Source organism: Chinchilla lanigera, unplaced genomic scaffold (genome assembly GCF_000276665.1).
Source record: "Chinchilla lanigera isolate Chin_1 unplaced genomic scaffold, ChiLan1.0 scaffold00080, whole genome shotgun sequence".
NCBI lineage: Eukaryota > Metazoa > Chordata > Mammalia > Rodentia > Chinchillidae > Chinchilla > Chinchilla lanigera.
In genome coordinates this window covers 5,422,403-5,449,618 of record NW_004955481.1, presented here as the reverse complement: position 1 = coordinate 5,449,618, position 27,216 = coordinate 5,422,403, and the positions used below count along the sequence as shown (strand labels likewise).

General features: G+C 47.0%; 1 long non-coding RNA gene across 1 annotated transcript; it reads left to right on the top strand.

Moving 5' to 3' along the window:
• Positions 1-12,067: 12,067 nt before the first annotated feature.
• On the top strand, positions 12,068-18,599 carry LOC106146494. Its single transcript, XR_001230950.1, has 4 exons — positions 12,068-12,154; positions 15,771-15,880; positions 16,011-16,173; positions 17,980-18,599. It is a non-coding gene; the product is annotated as an uncharacterized LOC106146494 (long non-coding RNA).
• Positions 18,600-27,216: the final 8,617 nt, after the last annotated feature.

Sequence of the window (27,216 nt, the reverse complement as noted above, 5' to 3'; positions counted from 1 at the left end):
AAGAAGCAACCAGGTGTGGTGGTGTACACCTGTAATCCTAGCACTTGGGAGGCTGAGGCAGGAGGATCATTATGAGTTTGAGACCAGCCTGGGCTACAAAGTGAGCTCAAGTCCAGCCAGAACTGCATAGTGAGACCCTGTCTCAAGAAGACAAAAAAAAAAAAAAAAAAAAACCATAAGAAGAAGCTTCCTGTAAATATACATGCTAAGACTGTCTTTCAGAGAGGGAGGGGACTAAGTGGAAAATGTTTTTCTTGTCAACAAGCCTCAGATATTTGGCACAAATTAAAAAACCTCAGATGGGTCCACAGACCCCTCTGCCCCCAGTGCTGAACACAGACATTTCTGTGTGTAGCAATTGGGATCAGGAAGTGGGTGAATGGGGAGGGCCTGGGAACAAAGGCAAGTGTATGGCTGCTGCATTTTCAGTGGTTGATGCACTCCCAGGCATCCACAGGAAAACCCAAGGCCAGGCAAGGACACCAGACCCTGGGTGCACAGCTACACTAAGCCACTCCCTTGGGCCTGCTCTAAGTGTCACACAGCTGATGTGACTGATCCATGGTGCTAGAGAACTGAAGGTCCTCTCTCCCAGGCAGGGTCTAGGCCAGCCTGAACCTTCACCTGCCTCTCTGAAGAGGTGGTGGGCAAACTGGAATTTCCCATCTGAGAACATCTCCATGTCCTTCCAGAAGCCCTGGGTGACTCTGGATATCATGGGCAGCTTACTCTGTTGTAACTTCTTTCTCTGGTAAACCTCCTCTAGCGATAGCCATAACTGCTGTTGAAGGGAGCCCTTTACTGCTATTTTCAAATGACATTTTGAAGATCTAATATTCAGCCATGGGTTCTTAACTGCACCGCAGTGTCCTACTCCCATATCAGAAAGAGATTCACTATTAAAATTGGGGCTGTTCTCTAGTTCCCACAAAGTAATTTTAATACTTGTGAGTCGCTGGGGTGGATTCCCACCACTGCAGAACCAAAATGCAATCAAAGCTCGGTTCATCAACCTGCTAATACAGCTACAACCCAAACCAGATCACACCCGGTGTTGGGAAGAATAGAATTCTACTCCTATTTCCCCAAGGTATATGAAATCATATGTTCCCACAAAGCCTTGTGTGAAAGTTCCCAGCACCTTTAGACATAAAAACCCCAAGTTAAAACAGTCCCAGTGTCCATCAAAACAGCAAATAAGCAAACCCCTTCTCTGTCATGCAGGCCCAGAATAGAGGCAGCGGCTCTAACTTTAGGTTTGGGGTTACATTTGACTTAGATTACTTTGTATTATTTACCAGCTAGACACAAAGTTGAATGTTAAAGTCATGTTCATTGTTAGCCAAAATTTTCCATTTCTCAGAAAATAAATAGAACAAAATCAGAATTTTCTCACTAGAGTGTTTTGGATGCATGCCATTTCATCATGTCAAACCAACTTTTTTCAGTGTAGATGTTTTAATATAATCATTCTTCTTTCTATACAAAGCCTCCATTAGGATTTTCAGCTTTATTATACATATGTGTGTTTTTGTAAGCTGTCCCAGCTATAATTTGACAAACAGATAAGTGATAAATACAGTTGCCTTACTGAATAAAGAGATTTTTTCAAATGCTATGATGGTTGGTTATCAGAATATAACCCATGTTCCAATTTATCTTCTGAGTTTTGTCATGTTCAAATTTATTTTCTGAGTTTTGTCATGAAAGAAATTGAGCAACCCTTGCTGTTGGGAAGGGCAAACTGATGGGGTGGGTAGCTATTTGTATGTATTTTTCAAAAGTCACCAAAACCTACACACTTGGATTGGGATGGGGCTCAGCGTTAGAGCACGTTCTTAGCAAGAGTGAGTCCCCTGTACCACAAAAATAAATTAAAAATAAGAAACTATACACTTGAGTTCTGCAGTTTTCAATTATCTGTAAAGAAACTCGGTTTCAAAAAAAATGGCTGGAAAAAAGGCCAACTATATTTCAATTCCTGCTATACTTTTCATTTATTGTAAACCAGGGCAAAACAAAAACAAACAAAACAAAACAAAAAAAACAAACCAGCAGCCCTGCTATACATGTGGCAAAAATACAGCTAAAACTGGGACACAATCTAGCACTGAACTGAAGTTCTTCAGGTGAAGTCCTGAAAGCATCTTCAAACTGGTCTGGCCCCTGCAACATCAGTGTCTCACTACCCCTGACTGTGAGGGAGGAGTGTGGCCCAACTCAGGACAGAGCATCCTCCAACAGCAGCAAAGTCTTTGCTCTGATCCACATCAGATGAACGGTTCTGAAAATTTTCATTTTGGTTTCCATTTTGGAGCAGTGTCTTGCTAAGTTGCAAAATGGCCCAGGCTGGACTTGAACTATGAATCTGCCTGCCTGAGCCTCCCAAAGGCTAGAAGCACCTGAGTCGGCCTGTTGTGTGAGCGTGTCTTACTGAAAAAGGCCTTCTTGCAGCTATTGCACTGACCTCTCACCCTTTTCTCTTAGAGGCTCTCTCATAGAGGCTCCTATGGGCTCTCACACTGGAGCCAGGAATAAGAAAAACAAAGGACGGCCCAGGTTTCAAGGACCAAACCAGGATACCCAGAGGTTGAGCAACCTCAACCCCAGGTCTGCCCTTCTGCACAAGGCATGATCTGGGTTTTTTCCTCATAGCTGAGGGGCTTGAAATTGACCGGCATGAGAACACTTCTTTGGCGGTACTGGAAACAGGGAGGAACTTGACGTGGAGGAGATAGAGGACAGGGTCCATTTAGATGGTAAAGTAGGGACAGTGGCAAGGGCAGGACTCAGGCTGCAGAGCAGTGCCCACCTTCCCACCTCTGCCCCACCCCTGCCCAATTCCCATCAGCAGGCCCAGGCAGAGGAGTGGATTCCTGTAATTCAGAGGGTTGGATAATCCTTCTATGGTCTTTAGCTGGTTCCTAGGAATAGGGAGAGGCAGCTACCGACAGGTGCCAGCGCCCAACAGCTCCCCAATCACCACTCTCTGGCTGGTGGATTCTTCTCTCCACACACAAAGAATTACAAAGCAGAGAGTCAAAAGAGGACTGAGCAAAGGTATTTATTGTACAGCAAAAGCAGAACACAGCATTCATTGTAAAGTAGAAGGAAAACGTCCTCAAAGTCTTTGTCTAGAGGTTTTATACACAAAAATGACTAAGTCTCAGCCAAGTTGAGATCAACCCTTGGGGTTACAGGCAGGGAAGTCTGACTCAGAAGTCAGCCTATAGGAACTCAGGGTACGTAGTAGCCGTACTTTTGTAAGTTCCATAATTATAACTTTCCTCAAATTAGAAAAAGAAAGACATTCTTTAGAGAGGTATGAATACTGTGTTCCTGGTCAAGAAAATCCCAATGATCTAACGGAGGCCTTCGTTTGTTGAGCCTCTGGTGCCCTGGCCTTGGCCATGGTGCCCATGACTGTCTCTGCTGGCTGCCTGTCTTGTCTAACCTGAGAAAATGCAGCCAAAACCCATCCACACCTCAGAGGGCTCTGGTGCATTCTCCCCAAGTCTCTTGTTATCTCTCTACATCATTTATTTTGTTCTCCATCTGCTTGTGTGAGGGGCACAGGTCTTTTCTCTCTCCCTGCCTCATAATGAAGGTGCAAAACTGAGAAGAGAAGAGACAATTTGCACAGAGTAGGACCCCAAAGGTAGTGAGTGATGCAGGAATTTTGCACAGTTTTGAGTTTGGGGGAGGGCTGGAAATCCTTGGCAGGCTCCTTGCTCCCTTGCCCACCCCCGGGATCTGGCCTCAGCTGAGAACTGAGCTGGAGCAATGGGCTGGGAACGCTGCGTGTGCAATGGCACGTAGCCCCTCCCAGTGCAGCTGCTGAGGTCCAGCAGAGAGCGTTCTGAGTAGGAAGGAGGGTGGACTTTGTAACTTTTGTACAAGCGCTTCTGGGAGTCTGCAGGGCCACTTTTGCCTCATTCAATCCCTCATGCCCTTCTGATGCTCAAGCGGAGAGGGGGAGCACCTCCTGACCTGGGCCAGAGAGAATCTGTCAGGGCATGGGGAGACCAGAGAAGTCTGAGAGAGACAGTCACTACTCAAGTCCCTCAACAGAGGCTGGGCCATCCTGGTCCCTGGGGTACAGGGGGGACCTCGCTTTAAGCAGCTCCTATTGCAAAGAGGAAAAAAGAAGTACAGCTGGGGCTATGCGGGTGTCGGGGTGGGGGCACTGTAATTATTTTATTAAAGATAAAGCTTGAAGAGTGTTGATTATGTGCTACACACCTTCTGGATACTTTTAGGAATCATTTACAGTGGGTCCCCAAGTCAGCAACATTTGAGTTGCAAACTTGCAGATACAAGCAGATCTCATATTACAAACATCAGTAGATGTGAACAAATCACAGAAGTAGCTCACATTCGTTACACTGCTGTACTGTACTGGACCATCATCTTAAGGTAAGTGTAAAGTAGAAGTAATTTCCAGTATTTGTGTGTGTGTAGTTTTCTTATGCTTCACATTATATACATTTATGTCAAAGGTATATAAGACTCACTTGATTGGAGTAAGAGTCAAATGTCCTCGGCTGCAGGCTTATCTTGCCTTCCGATGCTGTGAGGATGAGCTTCTCCGACACAGCCAGAGAGCCCCGTGGTCGGCAACTTAAGGCTCCCGCAGGCCGGTCGCCAACATTTCCCAGGGAGCAGAGCAGGATGCAGTGAGGGGCAGGTGTCAGTGCGAGAGCCAGGCTCCAAAGCCAAGCTCCCTCCCCTCCTCCAGGTGACACCACGCAGCTCCTTCTACTCAGTGCCCTCCCCTACCTCTTCTGTGAGTGGGTGATACTTTTCTCTCACCATTTCCTTAATGAATTGAGAGAACCTGTAGAAATCACCCAGTTCAATTAAGTTTTGCTTGCAGTGTTGGCACTGAACCAGGACCTTGTGCATACTAGGCATTCGCTGTGCCACTGAGCCACAGTCCCAGCCTGAGCCTCTGAGTTTTAACAGGGTACATGGCTGCCCATGCTAAAGACAGCATCGCTAACTGTTGGGTCTTGAGGGAAGGATGACATTTCTAGTGCCTCAGTTTCTCTGCTCATGTATAAAACTGTGATTACAACAACACCCTGGCAGATTGGTAAGAGAATTAACAGCACTTAAAACAGGACCTGGTGCATATGATCAGTGATGTTCACTTGGAGCTACTACTGGTCTGCAGAGAAAATAGGGGCAGCTGCTTGCTGGTGCTATGCACTTTCTGTACAGAGGAGAAAAAAATGTCAGACATTGCCCTGTCACTGAGATGCTCTTGCCAACCCGCTCCTCTTCCAGGCAGTCTTAGGGAGTCGCTGATGGGGTCCGGCTTTTCCTTTGCAGAGTCCACCTACAATGGGAGACCTTGCACCCTCTCAGGTTTATTCCCCAGAAACACATCATCAGCTACAAGTGTTATAAATTTAAAAATGTAATAAATACATCTGGTCTTCCTTAACATAAAGCTTAGCAGGGCAGGCTGCTGCAGGCCTCTGTCATGTCCCATGGTTGGGGGTGGGCTGGGAGCCCTGGCTGCCCACACTGATCACCACCGTGGGAAGATCACAGTAGGTGTCACAGTGAGACCAAGGGTGTAAAATGAGAGACATTTTCATTCCTTACCATTAGGTGAAAAATCAATGCCATTTCTTTTACTAAAAAGAGAAATATAAAAAATAAATAGAATATCAGTGTCTTAAATAATAACACTTAGATGCTATTAATTCATAAAGTTAAGATTGGTAGTTGCTAGGGAAGAGAGAAAGGAGGATGTGTTTGAGGCATGACGAAACTCATTTGGGGAAGATGAAAACATCTAGAGCCGGACATAGGGTACAACCGACACCCCCTTGACCAAGAGTCAGAAACCAAGATATCAGTCCCACTTGGACTTTAATTTCAGGTTAAACATCTTTTTGAGGTTCCATGTTAACCACATTACCTCCTTGATGAAATGTCCAAAAATGCCACATTATGGTCTCAAGGTTTACATTTCTCTGGGGTTTGTTAGTATGGTTAAACTTTACCTTACCTACAATTTGTTTCAGCTTTTTTCTTTTAACAGCTTTGTTGTCCTTTTGTTCACCAGAAAGGAGTGTGCTGAGCAGTGAGTGCATCTAAACTTTGAGTGACTTCTAAAGTAGAGTTACAAAAAGAAAATGGAGTCTCTTCTGCCCTATCCCCGGGACTGTGAGGGAGGACTTGGCCATGCACTGGACGGAACATCCTCTGACAGCAAGAAAGCCTTTGCACTGATCCACATTCCAGCCCAGTTTGGTTTTCATTCTGGAACAGTGTCTTGCCCAGTTGTTAAAGGGCCGGGGCTGGACTTGAACTCTGGGTCTTCCTGCCTGAGCCTCCCAAGGGCTGCAAGTCCCTGAGTCTGCCTGTTGTGTGAGCGCTGTCTTCCTGAAAGAGGCCCTCTTGCAGCCTTGCACTGACTTCTCATCATCTTCCCTCAGCCACGGCTCACACGGCCTCTCACACTGGAGTCAGAAACAGGGAAAGCAAATGACAGCCAAGCTTTCTGGGACTGAAGCAGGACACCCAGAGGGTGAGCAGCCTCAACCCCATATCTGCGCTTTTGCACAAAGCATGATCTGGGTCATTGTCTCCCCGTGGAAGGACCTGAAATTGACCAGCATGAGAACACTTATTTGGAGGTACAGGAAGCGTAATCAACACTCCTCAAGCTTTTGCTTTAAAAAAATTATTACTATAGCCCCCGCCCCCACACCCGCCTAGCCCAGCTGTACTTCTTTCTTTCTCTTTGCAATAGGAGCAGCTTAAAGCCAGGCCCTCCCTGTACCCCAAGGACCTGGATGGCCCAGCCTCTGTTGAGGGACTCGAGCAGTCATTGTCTCTCTCAAATGTTGTGGTCTCCCGGGCCAATCCAGATTCTCTCTGGCCCGGGTCAGGAGTTGGTCACCCTCTCCCCTTGAGCATCAGTAGGGCATGTGGGATTGAATGAGGCACAAGTGGCCCTGCAGACTCCCAGAGGCGGTTGTACAAAAGTTACAAAGTCCACCCTCCTTCGTCCTGAGAACGCTCTCTGCTGGACCTCAGCGGCTGCACTGGGAGGGGCCACGTGCCATTGCACACGCAGTGTTGCCAGCCCACTGCTCCAACCCAGTTCTCAGCTGACGCCAGATCCCAGGGGTGGGCAAGTGAGCAAGGAGGCTGCCAAGGATTTCCAGCCCTCCCCCAAACTCAACATTGTGCCAGATTCCTGCAGCACTCACTACCTTTTGGGACCTACTCTGAGCAAATAGTCTCCTCTGTTCTCAGCGTGCACGTTTGTCTTCTGGCAAGTTCTCAGCTTTGCACGTTCATGATGAGGCCGGGAGATAGCAAAAGACCTGCACTCTCACCACCAGCAGGTGGAGAACAAATGAATGAAGTGGGGAGATAACCAGAGAGTTGGGGACAATGAACCAGGAGCCCTCTGCAGGTGTGGTTGGACTTCGGTTCCATTTTCTCAGGTTTGGGTGTAATTTTTCTAACATAACAAGGGGCACCCAACAGTAATCCAAACAATCAGTTTACAGGGAGCAGGCCCCTAAGGAAAGACGATGGATTTCTCAGAGGGACACTGGCCCGTGAAGGGAGGCATTGTGGAGAGTGACCTGAGAGAGAGCATTCCTCAGCCGGGACAGGCAGCCAGCAGAGAATGAGTGACGGGCACCATGGCCAAGGCCAGGGCACCAGAGGGAGGATCAACAAACAAAGGCCTCCTGGATCAGTGGGTTTTTCTTGACCAGCAATAAGATATTCACACCTCTCTAAAGAGTGCCTTTAGTCTGCTAATTTTAGAAAAGTTATGGTGCTTACAAAGGTATGGCTACTATATACCCTAAGTTCCTATAGGCCCACTTCTAAGTCAGTCTTCCCTGCCTGTAACCTCAAGGGTTGATCTCAACTCGGCTGAGTCCTAGTCCTTTTTTTGCATAAAAACCTCCAGGCAAAGATTCTCAGGCCGTTTTCCTTCCACTTTCCAGTAAATGCTGCAGTATGCTTTAGCTGTACAATACAGAGCTTCGCTCAGTCCTCTTTGGACTCTCTGCCTTGTAATTCTTTGTGGATTGAGAGAAGAATCCAGCAGCCAGATAGTGGCAATTGCAGAGCTGTTGGGCGCTGGCACCTGTTGGTAGCTGCCTCCCTGTTCCCAGGAACCAGCTGATGACTGTAGAAGGATTACCCAGCTATTCCAGTTACAAGAATCCATTCCTCTGCCGGTGCCTGCTGATGGCAGCCGGGCAGCAGTCAGGCAGAGGTGGCAAGGTGGGCATCGCCCTGTAGCCTGAGTCCTGTTCTTGCCACTCTGCCTACTGTGTCCCATTGCAGGTGAGTGGGAAGCACTGACCAGCACCCTGGGAGGATCACACTGGGCATCAGAGTGACACTCAGGGTATTAAAAAAAAAAAAAAAAAAAAGAGGCTCTTGAACAACTGCCACTATGTGGCAATCAGTATCACATTTCTCATGGTGAGATAACTGTAAATAAATACAATGACAAAATCATTAAGAAATAACCTTCTCTGCCTATTCCTAGGAACCAATTAATGACTGTAGGAGCTTTACCCAACTCTCCAATTTACAGGAATTTGTTCATCTGCCTGGGCCTGCTGAGGGCAGTCGGGCAGCAGTCAGGCAGAAGTGGCACGGTGGGTACTGCCCTGTCGCCTGAGTCCTGCTCTTGCCACTGTCCCTACTTTGCTATCTATATGGGTCCTACCTGCTTTCTCCTCCAAGTCAAGCTTCCTCCCTGCTTCCTGTACCTCCAAGTAAGTGTTCTCATGACGGTCAATTTCAGGTCCCTCCACTAGGAGGCAAGGACCCAGACCATGCCTTGTGCAAAAGCAAGATACTTGGTTGAGGTTCCTCAAACTCTGGGCGTCCTGCTTCAGCCCAGGAAGCTTGGCTATCCTTTGTTTTCCCTGTTCCTGACTCCAGTGTGAGAGCCCATGTGAGCCCTGGCTGAGGGAAGATGATGAGACTTCAGTGCAAGAGTTGCAAGAGGGCCTCTTTCAGGAAAACAGCGCTCACACAACAGGCAGACTCAGGGACTTCCAGCCCTGGGGAGGCTCAGGGAGGAAGACCCAGAGTTCAAGTCCAGCCCAGGCCATTTAGCACGTGGGCAAGACCCTGTTCCAAAATGAAAACCAAACTGGGCTGGGATGTGGATCAGTGCAAAGGTTTTCTTACTGTCAGAGGATGTTCTGTCCTGAGCATGGCCAAGTCCTCCCTCACAGTCCTGGGGATAGGGCAGGAGAGACTCCATTTTCTTTTTTAACTCCATTTTAGAAGTCACTCTTCTTTAGATGAACTCACTTATCCACTCCTTCCCTTCTGGCGAACAGAAGGAGAACAGAGCCATAAAAAAAATAGTTAAAAGAAATTGCAGGTAAACTAAAATTTAACCATACTAAAGAACCCCCAGGAAATGTAAACCTTCAGAGCATAATGTGGCATTTTTGTAAATTTCATCAGTGGGGTAATACGGTTGACATGGAAACTCAAAAAGATATTTAACCTGAAATCAAAGTCTGACCGGGACTGCCATCTTGGTTTCTGACTCTTGATCAAGGGGGTGTTGGTTGTGCACTTCAGTAAGCGTTGTTTGTTCCTTCATTTTTGGCATCTCATGAGTACCTATCTTATGGAATCTCACCTTCACACTGGAAGTGGTAAGACAGTCAGATGCTTCCAATGGAAAATAAAAACCGGTTTTTACTGTAAAGCGAAGCATATTACTACTTTCTGACAATGATAACAACCATGCATAGCAAAGGTGAACTGCCTCAGACATACCCAAGAGTGGAAACTGGAGAAAAATAAAAATATAAAAATGGCATTAGAAGCAGCTGTCTAAAATAGGACAACAAACCATCTCATAACTGTCATAACTGTCAAAGGAGTCAAGAGAGGACTACAAGTCAATTCACCAACCGGTGTAGAAGAAAGTCTAAATGCTGCATATAATAAACAGGAATTCAGGCCCTGCCTACAAAAATAGAAATGCCCCATCCAAGAAACCTAAATATGAAGACATCCTTGTCTTCTCTGCTCTCAACTTTTGGCAGGCTCAAGCAACCAACAAAAGGCAGAAACAGCTGGTAAAAAATGGATGCAATTTTTGATTACCTAAATGAATCACAATCCAGAACACAGTCAGAATACTTCAGGGTGTCATGAAACAAAACTGGACTGAAACAAAACAAAAGAAAACAAAACTCTTACGTCCTTCCAGTTTTCTTGTGGAGGCTTCCCAATGATATCAGGGAAAATATAACTCCCAACCTGCTTGATGTCAGATACACTGAGTTCACATCAAACCAAATGGAAGAATAACTTATAAGGAATAATAAAGATTAAGACTAGAGAAAACTTATATAGAGAAATAAACTCTAGAGACAGGAGAGATCTGAGAGTGGGTTGCCACCAAGGCCACTGCTCTAAGAATGTTTCACAGAGCAAAATCACAAGGGGGTACAAAGTCACAAAGTGAGCACTGTATGTGTCAAACTATGGTCAATCAATAAGATTACAAACATAGCCACTTAGCTAATAATGATCCAATAGGGAATCAGGCCTCCTAGCAAGGGTACCTGCAAAGAAGGAGGCATTTTCAGGAAGGGCTGGGTCTGTGTGCTCTGTCACCCACCAGGGTGACTGTGTAGAAGAACTTTTGTGTTGTAAATGTTTCAGACCTGAAGTATATTGATGGTCTGCCTTGCACTTCTGTAAATGAGCTTGCTAACCACAAGATGTCCTATACCCAGCATGTTTCTATTTCCAGTTTCTTCCTATATTTGTCAAGTTTCCCTGGCTGGGAAAAGACTGCTGCTGTACTTGATAAACAGCATAAAAGTAACTTCCAGTACTAGCTTGGGGATCAGACTTTGGAGTATGCAGCTCCTCTCAGCCTACTGGCACAATTAAGTTTGGTTCCCTCCTCTTGTCTACCTGCTGCTCGGTTTCTTCACTGCTGGTAACCCTAAACTTGCTGTAACAACTGTTGTCTATTTGCACTTTACTGGAAGAGGTGATTCCATTTATAGTATAGTACTGATGGAGACCATTACAAAGTAGATCTGAGCAGGACTTAGATTAATGAATTGGCTTTTCATGTTCCCCTGTGAATCTGTCCAAGGCCTAGGCTCCTTGTCTGAAAATGGATGGTGGGCTCATAGTAAGTCCTCAATCCCTCTGTGAGTCATTAATCCCTACTATAGCCTGTAATGGTGGATTAAACCAGAAGCCTCAGAAGATAAGATCACAGACAAAGACACCTGGATCCCATCTCAACTAGATAGAGACTATAGCCTCAGGCATCTCATTCCTGGGTTGATTAACTTGATCCTTATTAAGGATTAATTGAATACTTATTTGGAGAAGTCTTTGAGTGATTCTGCCCTTCTTGGGTAGTCCTCTCCCTTCTGATAATCAAGTAAGTATGGGCCACCCAGAGAAGGTCTGGGTCTTAGCCTGAGAGAATCTTGAATTCTGTGAGAGGGCTTTGTTCCTCCTGGAGCCTGGAAATCATTCTATTTGCCTCTTTTTATTTAGCCTCCACTGTATACTCTTTCAGGACTTTGGGGAACTGAGCAGCCTGCAGTAATTATGGGATATATATTAACCTGATAAAACAGCAAGTTACTGCTCATCCCTTAGTGCAGGCCTGTAAGCCTGGTTGTTGGATTTTTATCTCAAGACCTGGTCTGCTTCAGATACACCTCCAGCCACAATTCTGATGTTTTTATTTTTTCTGCTGATTTCCTTGACAGCCCAGGTCCTTTCTCACTGTATATTAATTTCCATCTAACTTAGCTGCCCATGATAATGTAATCTGGATCTTTATGAACTAAATGTTGGTCTCTGGGTGATACACTTAAGGAAAAAGTAAAGAGAGTCTTCAGGCTGGGACTGCCCACATCCCTCCCTACCTCCACATCCTATCCACAGCCATCTCCCCAGCACTTGTCTTTTTTGTCACACCCAGTTCCTTTTCTCTCAGCCTCTCCCCCTTGAATAGCTGCCAAATGCATTGCTTTATATGGCCTTGCAAAGTCCAGCTCTGAGCAGAGGCAGCTGAGCTGGTGTGAAAGGCCGTGGTGGAAACACACGTGCATGAAAGATGGATCCCCAGAAAAATTCACAGCAGGTGAGTTTGGAGCTGGCCAGGTGTGAGCTGGCTGCACATCCAGGGGAAGCAGCTGTGGGTCTCTGAGGAGAGGACTGGGTGGCAGGGGCTGGTGGTAGGAGAAGCCAAGAGACCCAGAGGAGGGTAGAAATGCCAGAGGAGCTCATCCTGATGCTCATCCTGCTCCATGGCTTCTCACCCACTCAGTCCTGTACTGGACTAGAGGTGCTCATCAATGCCATTCAGGTATCTGACACTGGCTTACTCACCTCCCACTGGGTGCCTGCGCTATTGTCTTAGTTACTTTTCTCCTTGCTGGGACAAAATATCTGACACCCACAAGTTGAGGGAGGGAAGGTTTATTTAACTCATAGTTTATAGAAGTTTCAGTCCATGATTGGCTGGTTCTAAGGCAGGGTGGCTTGGCAGAGGGGCATCACAGAGGGAAACAGTTCCTCATGCCCACAAGGTAGCAAAAGCAACAAAAGACATTCAGAGCCCCACTGTGAGAGTAGGGCTTGTGCCACTCCACTCCTGGGACCGGCTGTGGTTGTCCACACTCCACACTCTCCTGGGTATTTTGTCTGTACTTCCACCATCTGTTGTCCTGTGATCCCTCCCAGGCATGCAGAGCAGTGGACATGGCTGCTAACTGTTTCCCAATCAGGGAATACCAGCCCTCAGCTCCCTTTTTACAACTATGACCAAACCCCAACCAGGTGCTTCCACTGTCCCTGTTTTTGCTATATGCCCCAGTCAAATCCAAGGTCATCCACACTGACTGTTAGGATAAATGACAGGGTCAGGTCTCTGACTCATAGGGCTGGCACCTATGCAACTGCCCCCTTTGAGTCCTAAAAAGCAGCCTGTGCTGTCTGTCAGCCATATCATTCCCTTCCAGGTCATCTGTAATTGCATTGGGAATTATTTTTGTCTTATGAGAACAAATAACACCCAGAAAATTTGACAGACAAGCCAGTTCCCTCGACCCTGTCTTCGTTCACGGCCCACCCGAGGCCATCACAGCTTCCTTCAGACTGTGCATGGCAGCTTTCAAATCTGCAAGGCAATCAGAGGTTAATGTGATATCATCAAAGTACGAAACAAAGACATAGAGTGTGGCTTGGCCCGGGTGGCCAGGTTCTAGGCACCAGGCCATGACACACAGTAGAGCTATGTGAATAGCCTTGTGGCAACATCTGGAACATCCACCTCCTGCCTGCCTGGGTGAAGGCACATTGGTCCTGACTGCCAGCATCAGGGTGAGATTTTATAGTCATTCCTCAGGACCTGTCTGTCTTCTGTGTGGGCCACAGTGAAGGGCTGGTGCAAGGTGTAGGACCCATGCTTTTTCCAATTTCCAGTATGTAACCTTTCTTCACTACCTTCAGGCAGTCGATACTGGTGCATGGTGTGGACATCCTCAGACTGCAGCTTTTCCCATAAGAATTTGCAAGCAGAATTCACCCTGCATGGTGTTGAGCAGGGCACCAGTCAGTTTCTCCACCCCAGTATATATGCAGCAACAGGGGAATCATGCACATCAGAAGGGCACTGAGCCTTCGACAGCCTGGAGCTCCTGCTGCCTGAGCCCAGGGCCTGGCTCAGCTCTGGCAACACTGAGAGCAAAGTCAGCTGTCCCAGTTTTTCTGTCATCAGCAGATCCTGTGGCTTGTTAGGTGCCACCAGAGGCCCTCTCTGTTTTGTCACAGAGGTGGTCAGCGGGAATGTCAGTGTCTTCCGCCGGTCTGCATGCCTGGTGGTGCTCAGCTTGAGTGTCATTGTATTGTAGCTGCCTTGGGGCTGCAGCCGAAACCCAGGTTCGTGCAGGCTCCCTGCACCCACTGCCAGTGATTTGCACCCTGGATCCACACCATGAATGCCCGATTCACAGTGGGACTTTCCCTTTCTCTTTGCTAAGCCTGCAGCCAACATGTTTGTCCATATCTGGCACCGTCTGACCTTTCGTGGTCCCATAGTCTGTGTGTGGTGGTTTAGCTCCCACTAAGGCTTGGGCCACCCACCTTTTGTTTTGCATGCTTCACCAGTCCCTGTGACTCCTTGGCTGTATAGGAATGGGTAGAGGTGGGCAGTCCTTTTGCCCCACTGCCCCAGACTAAGGGCTCTTCTACCGCCACTTTCTGGCAAAGAGCAGTCATGCAGCAATACCAGGGGCCTCTCCCAGAAATGGGAATTTATGCTTAGGGAGGAGGCGGGATTTCCTGTGTTCCATAACGTGGCTCTGGCAGCCAGCGCTGTCTTAGGCTCTCCTGTGTCCATCGCACTGGGATGGGGGTTCCTGGTGTGACAAGCATGTTCTGTCACAGTTGCTGTCCTTGTCCTGCAGTTAGACCAACTGCAGTATCAGTTGTCAGGTCTTTGTGCCCTGGTAGGGGCACCCCGGTGCCTGTGGCTACTCTCGTCCCACCTGCCTGTATTTCTGTGCACCCCTGCCCACCTCAGCTGATTTCCTTGGGACTGTTTCCTATGTCATCTCCTGGGAGGGGCAGGGCTGTCACTGCCCAGTGTTGGGCTTGGGTCCTTGCTTTGAGTCAGTCCTGGCTGTGGAATTTTCTTGGGTCTCCACTTTTTCGGCTTTTTGGACTTTTCCCCAGGCTGTGCCCTCAAGCCCCACTCATCAAGGTTGGTCTTCCCAGTTGCACTGAAGCTGACTGCAGATAACCAGGGCAAGACTGGGGGAGACCTGTTGGCCCCTCCTCTCCAAAGCTCCCCTTCACCTTCAGGTGCGGGAGGGGACACTCACTTTCTCCTGTTGACCCTGTTTCCTGGCAACTGCACCAACTGTCAGGGTTCAAGGGGCTGAAGAAGGACATTCATGTGTGAGGTCCCCAGAGAAAGCACACAGAGGCAGACATCAGGAACACAGCATTAGAGGGCAACTGAGCAGAGCGAGAGCTGCCTGCGTCCTTATTGGTTCACTCTTACACAGGTGGTTATCACATACATCCATTCCTGTCTAGGGTCCCAGCCAGTGCACATGTGTTTACCTGTGCTGAGTCCGTAAGGGTACTGACCTCCCCAAGATGTGAGCACCTTGGAGCAGTACTCCACCTTGTGTGTGGCCAAAACACTCCCACATTGAATTTCCCTTACTCTTTTCTACCAGATCCTAGCCCAGAACTCAAAACCTATGTAAATAGCACCTGGGGAACAGCTGGAGATTGTGTTTCCTATGGCAGGGTCAGTAGTAGTGGCAGCTGGGGTGATCCTCTGACTTACAGAATTCAACAAGGTCCTTTGTAAATTTGACTGACATTTTATAGTATTGATGTATATAATAATTTTGTAAAAGGAATATTTAATGTTAAAATGGTCCCTTGAGTGTGAGCTAATTTTCTGGCCTACACTTGTCACCTCAGAATGCTTTAGTGTCCAGCCAAAGTTCCTTCCATGACAGTGAAGGGCCCCTGTTTTGGGAACACTAAGTTTGCCCTTAGTTTTTGAATAAATGAACCAAGTAAATATGTGCTGGCTTCACAGGAAAGACCAGGCCTACCCTTTGGCATGGTTTCTGGCTCTGCTGACTGTCCAAGTCCATGACAATTGGTACAGAATTCCCTGTTGCTGTGGTAGTTCTCTGCTGCCACTGGCTGACATGTGCCCATCCTCCCAACAGCTTTCATCACTGGCTATCAAGCCCCTTCCTTACCATGTCTCTATCCCAGGAGGGCTGCACCCAGACAAGGTCATCACTGTGTCAGGCATTGTCCCTCACAATGCTAAGAGGTAAGACAGGACCTCCAGGGATCTCAGGGAGGAGAGAGCCACCGCCTGGCTCCAGGGAGGTGGGGGATGAGTGGGACTGGTTGGACCAGAACTCAGGGGACAGAAGGTCCATGTGATGTGCCCACCCCAGGTTCAACATCAACCTGTGCACTGAGAGTGACATCGCCTTCCACCTGAACCCTCGTTTTGATGAAAACATTGTGGCCTGAAACACTCTGATCCAGGGCAGCTGGGGAACAGAGGAGCGAGATCTGCCCTTCAATATGCCCTTCAGACAAGGATACAGCTTCATGGTAAGATGCTGAGCCTGGAGCTTGGGTAGCTCACTGGGTGCAAGGATAGAAAGGGTGAGGAGGGCCAGGGTTCCTCGAATGGGGTGGGGGCCGATGGATGTGATAGAAGGGCTGGGCCCCAAGGGAGAGAGAATGTGCCAAAAACTATTAATATTTTATGATTACTATCTCCCATGTTGCAAATGTTAGCACCTGATTTTTACAGATTAGCAAACAAAGTCGCAGGATAAGTTACTTGCCAGGGATCACATGGTCCATTGCTGCCCATCACTCCCACGAATGAGGAGCCAGTCATTTATTTGCTTGTTCACCCAGCAGTCATGTATCAGCTCTTGGATTGGGCCTGTGTGGTGCAGGAAGTGCCCCATGCCCAGGGCTGCAGCCAGGAAGCAGAGAGCAGGTCCTACCCATGGGGCTGGATGTAGGTGCCGAGGAGCAAGGAGACCAAGGCATGAGCCGATCAGCACAGATAAAGACAAGGCTGAGCAGAAGGCACACAAGGCCTGGGGTGGAGGGTCCCTCACTTTGGCGCCATGATACCGTAGAGGGAGAGGCCTGTCCAGAGCTGCACTGCAAGGTGCAGAGTGAGGGGAGAAAGGTGGGGTGTGGCTGCAGCCCGATCACCATGAGCAGGCCTTCTCCACCCTGACTACACACTCGGATCCTCCGCAGGGCTTACAAATATTAAAGCCATGTGCAGAGGCGCATGCACCTGTAATAGCAGCACAGGGTACAGAAGGGTCCCAACAAGTCTGAGCCCAGCTCGGGCAATTTAGTGTCTTAAGCCCTGAGTCAAAGTAAAAAATAATAATAATAAAAAAGGGCAGCACAGTGTGAAGGCCCTGGGTTCATTCCCTGGTACTACAGAAAGAGAAAGAAAAGAGGAAGAAGGAAGGAGAAGGTAAGGAAAGGAAGAAAAAAGGGAAAGAGAAAGACAAAAAGGAAGGAAGGCAAGTGCATGATGCCTGTCCTCCACCCAGCCGTGGAGACTGTCAGCCTGGGCATCAGATTGGCAGAAATAATGTCCTGGATGACTGCACTCTGCAATCTGGGCTGGAAATGACTGGTGTAGAGCTGTGTGGGCTGGGAAGGGAGCTTGGACTTTACTGCAATGAGAAGCCACTGGGGAGCAACAGCAGGGAACACTACCTTTGATTCATAGGTGGCTGTGTGACCTTGGGGAAGGGCCCTTCAGCCAGGGTCAGTCACTGGGTCTTTGCAGCTCCGTTTCCTCCTCTGCAAATGGGGCTAAGAATCCTGGGATCTCAGAGAGCTGTGGGAATGGGCCACGGTAGTCTCTGTGCACGCTAGCACAGTGCCCTGCGTGCGAGTGTGATGGAAGAGTGAGCACTGCCCTTCGTACCCTGACGGCCTCCTGGAGAAGGTCCTCGGTGGGAAAGGAGGAGTCAGGAGGCTGCTGCTGCTGCTGTAGAGTCCAGACGTGGACATGGGGGACGCAGATGCCCTAGGCCAGCACTGCTATCCCAGTGGCCTGAGGAGGCAGTTGGTCCCTGGGAGGGTCCAGTTGGGCAGGGAAGGCTTGCCAGAGGGGCTGGGTCCTGAGGTGCCTGGCACTGACACAGGGCAGAGAAGCAGGCTGGGAGCAGCACTGCGGGCTGGGAACTGAGTGCGTACTGAGGTCCAGGGAAGAGAGCACGGGGTGTTCAAGGAAGAGCAGGTCCTTCAGTGCGGGCGGGTGCGGGGCTGGTCGGAGGAATGGAAGGAGCCAGGAAGGAGGGGCCTGAGCCTGCAGGAGGGCTGAGGACTTTCTGCATGGAGTGTGAATGGCAAGGCCTCCCTGCCCAGGCCCAGATCAAATGCGAAGAGGACTGCTACAAGGTGACCGTGGATGGCCAAGACCTGCTAGAATACCCCCACCGCCTGAAGGCCCTGCCAGCCATTAATCAGCTGGAGGTGGCTGGCGATCTCGAGCTTACTACAGTGAATGTCTAGGTGGGCTCCCTGGCCTGGTGCATCACAGTCTGTGTCTCTTCCCGCTCCTCTTCCATGCCCTACACCCACTTCCACGAAGCCCTGACCTCTGAGCAGAGATTGCGGCTCACTGTAACAGCAGGCAAACCTCCAGCTCCACTCCTCCTGACCCTGTGGGGGTCCTGAGCCTGCTGAGCCCCAGCAAAGTCCCACACTGCATGCGGCCCTCAATCGCTCTCCCATCCTCTGTGCATCCCCACTTGGGTCCCAAGACACAGCTGTGCACTGCAGTAAGGAGGAGACCTGCAGGGCCCTCCCGGTCCAGTGACCTTAACCTCTGTCCTTGGCTGTGCACCCTGCTGCCCCCAACCCCTCTGGGAAGGCTGCTCTGGTGACATCCCGCTGCCTTGCACCAGCTGACCAGACTTTCTCAGCGAGGGCTCCTCCCTTCCCTGGCATCCTTAAAATAAAGAAAACGCTGCACTGTTGGCACACGACTGACTGTTTCATTGGTGTGTCTGGAGACATTTTGAGTTTTCTGGAACTGGGGGTCCCTGCCCTGTGGAGTGGGAAAAGTAGCATTTGTTCTCTTTGGGCAGGGAGGTCCCTACATCCATGTCCACTCCCAGAGGGTCCCTTGTGAAGCCCGTGAGGGCGCTGAGGAAGACAGCTGGGACTAAGGCCAAGGCAAGAAGTGGCCGTGACATAGCAGCTTGATATCCCGGTGAACCCAGGAAATATTCCCATGTCACTGAGAGGGGAGAAGGCTGGGATAGAATCTGTGGGGCCATGGCAGAGCCAGGAAGCCAGATGACCTTGTGCCAAGTGTGAGGGGAGGCAGATGGGTACCTGGCATGAGGGATGGTGTGCAAGAGCTAAGTGCCTCAGAATCAGGGCCACCAGGTGGGTGCGTAAGTGAGCACAGCTGTGCACCCAGGTGATTCCATGAAGAACTTGCTCCCTCAGGCGTGGTGCTCAGGTGGCAGCGTCAGCAGGGAACTGGTTAGCAAGGCAGAATCTCAGGCCCTCTGCAGGCCTACTACATGGGGGCTCGCATTTTAACTACATCTTACGGGTCTCCTGTGTTTCTGGGAGCAATACTCGGCCCTGGTCTATGTGGCTGGATTCTTGGCCACAGTGTTCAGACTCTGAGCTTCTGGTCACTGTACTGACTCTTTCTAGGTGACCAGAGTTTGGTAAGCCCCTCTTCTGATCTAAAATCTATGTCACTGCTGCCAGACAAGAAAGCAGAGGCAGCAGGAAGAAGCAGGGGGGAGCCCAGGAGACTTGGCCAGCAGGGCCCTGGGTCCCAACTGAGTTCCTTCCTTGGTTCTGAGCAGGAGACGGGGCTCTGTCTCCTCCCTACCCTACTGGGTGGCTGTACCCCTAGCAGGGCCCTGGTCTCTCAGGCAGGCAGGAACGCAGTGCCCTCCACTCCCCATCCTCTTACAGAAGGCCACACCTGGTTTTCCCAGGTGTCAAATCAGCAGTGGCCAAATTTAACGAAACAGGTGACAGCAAGGCAAAACCTTGCATGATAGGGCCTGGAGGACAAGGCCTTGACTAAGGAGCTGGCGCTGGGGGCGGGGCCCCCTCCCCTCACTCAGTGTAAGTTGCTTCCTTTGGAGGCTCAGCTTCTGCTCTCAACTGACCCCCTTCCCCACCACCTTCTTTGGGTGAGCACATAACTGCATCCACTACCATTTCAAAGAGGAATCCATGGTCTCCCTAGTCAGGTCCTTTGTGAGGTTCTTTGTCCAGGTGGTGGCACAACCCTGACTACTCCATGTCTTGTGGCTGCTAAACCTGCAACACAGCCACACTGAACACACACACACACACAATATAGTTAAAATGAAATGCATTTTATATAAGCTTTTTCCTCAAGGAAACATACAGGGAAGTCTCAAGTGGCCTTGGGAGCACACAGGGGTGTTTTAATACAAAAGCATAAATATTGTACACAGGGCACAGAAATAGGCAGTGTCACAATGTCGCCGCCTGGTGGCCACTCAAACTGCTACAAGCAGACAAAGTTTGAGTTCCTTTCAGACTAGCATTGCAGATTCATTGCCAAGGAGCCTGGGGTGGGTGTGGGGGCTTCAGGGACAGAGGAGGTTCTGACCAGTCTAGGATACTACTTGATGTCAGCTCACGTAAAATATACATTATGATTTTTCATTCCCGGTAAGAGTGACTCTGCAAGTTGCAGGTAGATCTAATCCTAGAGTTTGTAATTCAACAGGCATATGAACAAAAAAACTCATTATTAGCATTTTGCAGAGTTTTAACTGGGAAGCAAGAAAGGGTGTTAGTTATTTCCCCTTTAGCAGCTGCTCTTCCCTTTAAAACCTGTAAGTTTCTGGATAGAACCACATAGGATGTTCTTTTGAAAGGTTTCTGCTCCTGCTGAGGCAGTCCCTTTAAAACATGCTTTGGCTGCAGATGCCTCTGCTGGGAGCTTGTTTGTTTCCTTGGCATTGTCCGAATCACAGACTATTGACTGTGAGCTCTGCAACGGACTTAAAACTGAAGGAGCTGGTTCTCAAGTTGAGAACATCTCGGGGGAACTGACTATTCTTCTGCTGTGTGTCTTTGCCAGATTCTTTCCAACTCTTAATATTTTTGTTAGGTGTTTTGTTGGCACACAAGCCCCTGAGCACTTAAACAAACCTTGGAGCAACTGTGTATTTCATTGCACTTTGGTTGAAAATTTGGGGCTCATTTTACTCCTGGATAAAAACGGCTTTCCCCAGCAAGAAGACTCACTCCTGTCCCTTGTGGAATGCTTCTCTTGCCTCTCTTCTCCGGGCATCTCGGCTGAAGTATTCATCCTGTGAAGTCCTTTTCCATCTCCCACACTTTCCACTCTAGGTAGACTTACTTATTTGGAACAAGATGTTTCAGTCCAAGGATTATAAGTCCCTGTTCGGGCGCCAAATATTACATTAATAACCTTTAGTTATTGCGGGCTGATGAGGCCTGCAATCTCCCAAGTGAGTGGATGGTGAAGGCTAAAATAAATGAGACAATTGAAATGATTTTAGGGCTCCAGGGGGATTTAACCCTATTACAGTCTTCAAGGTTCTCTGCGCTGACATTCAGACTTCCCTGAGCAGTGCATATTTATTAGGTTTTCAAATAAAGGAGGGACATACTGAAGAAAATGCAGGAATCTGGGCAGGACTTGGGAAACCCAGTACGGAATTCTCCATGTACTACTTACGTTAATTTAGGAGAACTATGTTATCTCCAGGAAGGCCTTCACTGCAGGAGTGAGATGCCTGCAGCTACCCTCTCCTCTTAGCTAATGGGGATTGGAGCCAAGCGTCCTCAGCTGTGGCCTTATCTTGTCCTTTGAGACATTCCAACTTCAAAGGCCAATACAGGCCTCATTGGGGGCCAGTGACTCATAGGGGTTCACGTACTGTGAGTCTGCCACCTATCAAAGGACAAAGGCTCAAACCTCAGGGCCAGGGATATAGCTCAGTGGCACAGGTGCCTGCCTGGCAAGTATAAGGTCCTGAGTTCGATTTCTGGCACCAAAAGAAAAAAAGAAAAGAAAAAGAAAAAGGCTCAAGCCTCAGACAACTCCCAAGTAAACAAGGAAAGCCAACTGGTTAATATTAAATCCTGCTCCGACCTGCTTCATAGTGGTCTCCATCAACAAATTTTATCATTTTGACAATTTTCAGGGTACAATTCAGGTGGCTTTCAGTATATTTATACTGTTGTCCAAATATCACTACATCCAGTTCCAGATGTTTTTCATCTTCCCCAAATGAGTTTCTGCATTCATCAAACATATCCTCCTTTCTCTGCCCTGGCAACTACCAATCTTACCTTTAGGAATTAATAGCATTTTCAGGGTTATTTTTTATGACATCAACATTCTATTTATCTTCGCATTTTTCTAACTAAAAGAAATGACATTGATTTTCACCTAATGTTAGGAAATTAAAATGTCACTTTATTTTTACACCCAGGATCTCACTCTGACACCTAGTGTGATCCTCCTCTGGTGCTGGTCAGTGCGGGCAGCCACAGCTTCTAGCCCACCTGCAATCACGAGAAACCACAGAGCCTTGTGTGTGCTGCATTGCTGAGATTCATGTTGGGCAGGCCAGGCGTATACATCGCATTTGTATTTTCAGTGTTATCGTATTTGCAGCTTATGATTGGTTTCTCTGGGAGTAACTCACAGGGTGCAAGGTCTCCCACTGTAGTGGATTCTGACAAGGGAAAGGTGGGCCTCATCTGCTGCTCCCTGAGGCTGCCTACAATAGGAGTGGGTTGGTGAGAACATCTCAGCGACAAGGCAATGTCTGACATTTCTTTGCTCCTCTGCACAGAATGTGTGCCGTACCAATGAGCAGCTGCCACTATTTTCTCTGCAGACCAATAGTAACTCAAAGTGAGTATCACTGATCGCATGTACCAGGCCCTATTCCAAGTGCTGTTAATCCTCTTACCACTCTGACAGGGTGTTATTGCTACCACAGTTTTATACATGAGCAGAGAAACTGAGGCACTAAAAATGATGTCCTTTGCTCAGGACCCCACATTTAACAGTGCTGTCTTTACTGTGGGCAGCCACGTGCCTGGTTAACACTCAGGACCTCAGGCTGGGTTGTGGCTCAGTGGCACAGCGCTTGTCTAGCACGCACAAGGCCCTAGGCTCAACGCCAGCAATGCATATGAAACACAACTGAAGTAGGGGCTTTCCATAGGTTCTCTTATCCGAGTATTTTGCAGTATAAAGATACAGAATTATTTTGCGAGTCCACAAATGTTTGCATAACCTTTAATATCAGAGAAGTTGGGGCAGCAGAGAGTGCCATAGACAATGCTTTAATTCACATGTCTATACCAGATACATATCTTTGCAATCCTGTAGTAGTCTATCTTTGAAAAACATTTCTGAAGTTGGTATTTCTGTTGAAATTTCTGTAACACACGTAGGCTTATTTTTAACTTTGTTAAAAATGATTCAATTGTTCTCTGAAGTTGTTTGACTCTAAGTAATGTACCTAACAGAAATATATCTGCTCAGTCAGGAGCAATAATTGAACTTTGAGATATAATAGATTACAATGTAATTTTATGGTTTCTTAAATCTGCATTACTTTGATTTTTTTGCCAGCATCAGACTCATTTATTCATTTTATAAGAGCTTATCAAGTTAATTATCATAAATACAGATTAACAGCCAGACTACCAGGCAAGAATTCCCATAAAAATCCCATAAGACAATTATACTAAATCAAGATACACTTTGAGATACATTGTCAATGCTGGGTTACAATAATATCTTATTGCCAAATGTGGTGGCCTCGCCTGTACTCCCAGCACTTCAGAGGCTGAGGCAGGAGGATTGAAGTGAGTTTGAGGCCAGCCTAGGCTACATAGTGAGTTCAAGGCCAGCTTGAACTACATAGCAAGACCCTGTCTCAAAAAATTTTTTGTCTTTATTTTCCCTATTGTCTGTCTTTTATTCTGCACTTTATTTATATATTGAGTATCTTCTGTAAGAGAAACCATGGGATATTTGGGCTTGTGTATCTAATTTACTTGACTTAATATTGTGGTTTCAATTTCATTGCTTTCATTTTCCTACAATGACTCAAGTTTGTCCTTCTTCCTGGCAGAGTAGAATTTCTTTGCATATAAATGCCATGTTTGCTTTATTCATTCACCTGTTGATAGACATAGAGTCTTCTTTCAAGATTTAGCTGTTACTAATTGTGCTGCTATAAAAAGGGGTATGCTTATATCACCGTGATACACTGTCTTTAATTCTTTTGCGAAGATGTTTTGAGTATTTTGAGGAATCTCCATATTGATTTCCACAGTGCTGATACCAGTGTCACTCCCACCCACAGTGAGGAAGGGTTCACTTTCCTCCACAGCCTGTCCAGAGTTTGTTGTTGCTTGATTTTGCGATGGTAGCCATTCTTTCTGGAGTGAGATGGAATCTCAGTGTTAGTTTGATTTTCATTTCTTGCATGGCCAGTGATGTTGAAGGTTTTTATGTATTTATTGGCCTTTGCACTGCTTCCTCTGAGAAGAGTCCATTTATTTCAGATGCCCATTTCTTATTGGGTCTTAAAGTTTGGGAGGGTTAAGTTTTTTTAGTTCTTTACTTATTTTAGATATTTGTCCTTCATCTGAGGTGTAGATTGCAAAATTTTTTTTTCCTACTCTGTAAGTTGTCTCTTCACTCTGTTCGTGGTTTCCTTTGTTGTGCAAAAGCTTTTTAACTTGATTTGATCCCACTTATTGATTTTTGGTATTATTTCTTGTGCAACCTAGATTCTCTTCAGAAAGTCAAGCTACGCCTAGTCTTTAAAAGTTTTACTTATTTTATCTTCCATCAGGTTGTATTTCTGATTGAACATTAATGTCTTTGATACATTTTGATTATAGTTTAGTGCATGGTGAGAAATATAGTTCTAGGTTCAATCTTCAAAATGCAGATTGCCAGATTTCCCAGCACCGTTTCTAAAAGAGGCTATCTTTCTTCTGGTGAAAGTATTTGGCTCCTTTGTTAAAGACCAGGTAGCTGAATGCTTAGATTTGTTCCTGCAGTCTGCATTGTGTTCTATTGAACCACAAGTGATTTTTTGTTTGGTTTTGCCCATACTATGATGTTTTTATTACAGCAGCTTTGTAATATCACTTGAAGTGTGGAATTGTGATGCCCCCTGTCTTGCCCTTGTTCCCCAGCATTGCTTTGCTCTTGTAGGCATCTCCTGGCTCCATAGGAATTTTAGGATTGCTTTCTGTAGTTCTGTGAGGATCACTATTGGTATTTTGATTGGGATTGTATTAAATCTGTATAACTGTTTCAGAAGTATGGTCATATTGACTATATTGGTTGTGTCCATCTAGAAACAGGAGATGTTTTCTGATATCATCTCGGATCTCCTTCTTTAGAGTGCTGCAGCTTTTAGAGTAGAAGTCTTCCACTTCCTTGGTTGTGTTAATGCCTAAGTACTTCATTTTTCTTGATGTTATTATGAAAAGCATTATTTCCTTAATCGTCAGTGAGTTTATCATGGGAGTATAGGAACACTACCGAGTTTTGAGTATTGATTTGTGTCTTGCTATGCTACTAAATTTGGTGTTTAATTCTAGCAGTCTTCTGGTGGAGTTTTGGGGACTTATATGTAGAGGGTCACATCATCTGCAAATAATGGTAATTTATCTGCTTCCTTTCCTATCCATATCCCTTTTATTTCTTCTCTTGTCCAGTTGCTCTGCTAACGTTTAGAGAACTATCCTGAACAGGGATGGTTATAGTGGGCATCCTTGTCTTTTTCCTGATAATACAGGGAAAGCTTTCAGCTTCTCTCCATTTAGTATTATGTTGGCCATTGGTTTTTCCTAGGTGGCTTTTCAATCTGCATTACTGTGATCTCAAGGGAGTCTGATTACATTTTTTTGCTGTTTGTTAATTTTTGTATTGACTTTGCTAGAAACTGCTTTTATTAGTATTTGCATCATCTTTGATGGCTGATTTCTGTTCATTTGTGAGAACTCTTTGTATTAATTGTCTTCAACAGTACACATTCTGATTTTCACACTTTTAGCTATGTATGTGCATACATATACATACACATACTACATATGTATTTGCATATAGTGTTTTTCACTATAAAGAATGCATCTTTTTTACATTATAAAATTTGGTAGCCTCTCCTATGTTTTGTATTATATGCTCTGCCTAGAAAGGCCTTCCATCCTCTAAATTCACATTTTTAGAAATAACATATTTTCTTCTAGTTATTTTATGTTTTACTTTTTAAAATGTCAACATGGAAACCTCTGCTCTATTTGAGCTGTGGAGAAATCCTGTCACCAGCTAGCATGCTTTTGTATGTTTAGGAGGGCATATTGGGGATCTGAATGAGGGGCCCTCTACCAGTGAGCTACGCTTCAGCTTTTTTAATTTTATTGGTTTTATAACGGGGTCACTAAGTTGCCCAGACCGGCCTTCAATTTGGGGCCCTCCTGCCTCAGCCTCTTGGTTAGCTTTGATCAATCTTGTGAAACAGCACCAGGCTGTTTGTTTTTTACAGTAGTGTTTCTCCTAGAGGTGAGGTGACTGATCACATTTTGAAAAGTCCCTCAGTGTGGACTGTGGGGAATAGATAGCAGCAAGCAAGAGTCTGGGACTTTGATAACAGCTCTGAGGGGGAGCGTTCCTCGGTTCCATTTTGAGGATAGAGTTGTCCCCGGGAGTAGACTGTGACTCTGTGTGACTCAGTGGTCATCACCATACTGCCCAGATCAGAATTCTCTGCACCCCGACTATGTACCTCCAAGACACTACCCACTGCCTTGCTGAGTCTAAGCACAGTGGCCTCCTGTTTTGCCTGTGGACCCCACCGTGGGATGTGGAGCGGAAGCCCTGGATCATCTGCTGGGGCAGCAATCACCAGGGAGGTAGTTCACCATAACTCCTGGCTATGGTACAGGGCCTCGCTGAGCCACTGGTTATCTGGAACTCAGATGGGCTTGGGAATTTGTTTCTGCTTTGGGGTTGTGATGCTAAAGCTGTTCTGAACAGCTGTGTGTGTTTTCCTCTCTGGGGTTCGCAGTAAGGAACCTAGCAGAGCTAGGACAGAGGAGAAGATATTGCACTGTACAATCCGAGCAGCGCTAAGCTATATCTTCTTTTCCATTTCCTGTCTGATTTTTGTTTTCAAGAGCCAGAGTCTCTCCATGTTGCTCAGGTTGGTCTGAAATGGGTGCATTTATGCAATTCTGCCTCAGCCTCGGGAGATACAGGACTGCACCACCAACCCAGGTTCAGAGATGTGTTATTGTCCATTATGCCTTCAATCCATGCAGGAACCCTTTGTTTTAAATTCCAACCAGTGGCAATTGCCTTGGTAGCCTTTCCTTTCTATGATTTCTGTCGCGTGCTCTGCTTAGCCCTCTCTGGGGCCTGCACTGTTACAGAGTACTATAAAGTATTCCCTTCCAGTCTTGCTTATCTATTCCAGCTGAGTTCCCTGTACTTCAAATCAGCCAAATTCTGGTTGAACCAGGAACATAACAGGGATGGAGGGTGCAGAGGGGTCACATGGCCTCCAGCTTGGGAGA